Raw genomic sequence first — 2,165 nt, forward strand, 5'->3', positions numbered from 1 at the left:
TTGAGGGGGGAATCTTCTGTACCCTCATCCATAGGGACAGCAGATAGTTCCATACAGTGACTTGGTACTGGGAAAGCCATTTCTGAAGATATCCTCACAACCCATCACATAGGCCCAGAGTGATTGTGAATCCTGTCTGAGATTGGATTAGATGGAGAAGGGCCTAGGACTTTAGCAAAATATGACTCGACGCATCTTTAAGGGAATCCAAAGAGGATTAGCTAAAGTGAGGAGAGCCGCATGAGAGAAGATGGATGATCTCATCCCTCAGTAGGGGGAAGGGAATAATGGGGCCGGGGGGAGATGAGTTCTCAAAAAGGAGAAGCAGAGAGTGAAGCCCTCGGTGTGTTTCCTTCACAGTGCAACTAGGCTGGTTTGCCATGCCCTTTGCCAGGACAAACTGAAATCTCTGAAGCAAGGAGCCAGATGAACCCTAACTTCCTTTAGGTTGTGTAGACCAGGGGCTGGGGGGGATAGCTCAACATGTGAACAGGTGAAGGTCTCAGCCACCAACGCTGATAAACTGAGTCAGGCCACTGGGGCCTATGTGGTGTCGGGAGTGAACTCTTCCAAGCTGTGGTCTGACTTCCAAAAGCACTCCATGGTGTGAATGTGTCCACATGTGTGCATACATACACTAAATAATGTGATAAAAATTTGAAAAATGATCTTTTATTTAGTATATATATAGTATTCTACCTGCATGTGTGCCTGCAGGCCAAAAGAGGGCACCAGATCTCACTACAGATGGCTGTGAGTCACCATGTGGTTGCTGGGAATTGAACTCAGGACCTCTGGAAGAGCAGGCAGTGTTTTTAAGCTCTGGGCCATCTCTCCAAGCCCCTAAGATATTTTTTTTAAAAAAATAATATTGGAGAAGTGGGCTTGTTGCCATGGCTACCTGACAATGTGGTTCAGGAGCCATTGTAACTGGTTTGCGGGAGAAACCTGACAAATTTGGAGACAATGGCTGGAGAAGCCCTAGTATTCTGAGGAAAAGATGTAAGGAGTGTTCTTGTGAGAACGTGAGACCAACAGTAAAGACTGCACTCATGTGGAATCGACGAAAATGACACCGTTATTGGGAACTGGGCTTGAGGAAGTGTGTGTCACATTGTGGGAGAGAACTTGTTTGTTCATGTCCCAGGTCTTTGGGAAAGGCTGAAGTAACTGTGACACACTAATTAATCTAGTTGAGGAAATTTCAAGGCAGCCCAGAATCGAGACTACAGTAGGGTTATTGTTGGTCGGGTTCACTGCGAGAATCAAGAACAAAATACAGAGTAGAAAGACTTGGAGAAACTTTTGCATTTTCATCATAGAAGCTCATGGAATGTTGCAACTAAGAAAGTCACTGTTTCTGAAAAAAAATTACAGCCATTGAAAAGAAATCAAATAGTTTTAATTGAGACAATGAGAACCATACCTTGGTGAACTGGTGAGGCCCCACTTACTGCAGTCTCATGGGCACAAAAGAGTAAATTCATTTGAAAGAATTTCCTTCACGTGGATAGATCTGACTCAGACGTTGTTTTCCCCAGATCCATTTCCCTCAGTAACCAGGTACTCAGAGGCTGCTACTACCATCTGCTGCCCTTTTGGCAGGACCAGGAACTGCGTTTGCAGTGAGGCTTTTGCAGGCATGCACAATCCACGTTGACCTAGAAGTGGAGGCTTGCACCCAGGTTTCAGAGAAAGTCCTGGAGGCTAGGCAATGAACAGCAGACTCCGGATTCCTGCAAGCAGCTCCCGAGAGAGTAACTATGAGGACAATGTATTGTTTACCTTGGGAATTTATAGATATAGGGAATGAAAATTCTCTGTTGATAAGAGCTTCAGATAGCAAACAAAACCAGCCCCAGAGAGGTATCCCCAAGCCAGGGTGTACCTACCAGCATCTTAGGGGTTGGCTTTCCTGGGATTGTCTGAGCTGTGATGACCACACTGTGTGACTTAAGAGCAGGACATAGACGATAGGACTTAATGGTTCCCCATCTGGGTTTCAGTCTTGCTTTGATCCCCTGCTTTCTTCTTATGAGTCGTGGGGAATGGGATGTCTCCTCTGTCCTATTTTATCTTGGCAGTATGACATTTTCTGTTTTTCTTTTATAGGGACATAGAGCTAAGGGTTTACCTTGAATCTCACAGGGAATTTTGCACTGCAG

This window comes from Microtus ochrogaster, chromosome 4 (genome assembly GCF_000317375.1).
Source record: "Microtus ochrogaster isolate Prairie Vole_2 chromosome 4, MicOch1.0, whole genome shotgun sequence".
NCBI lineage: Eukaryota > Metazoa > Chordata > Mammalia > Rodentia > Cricetidae > Microtus > Microtus ochrogaster.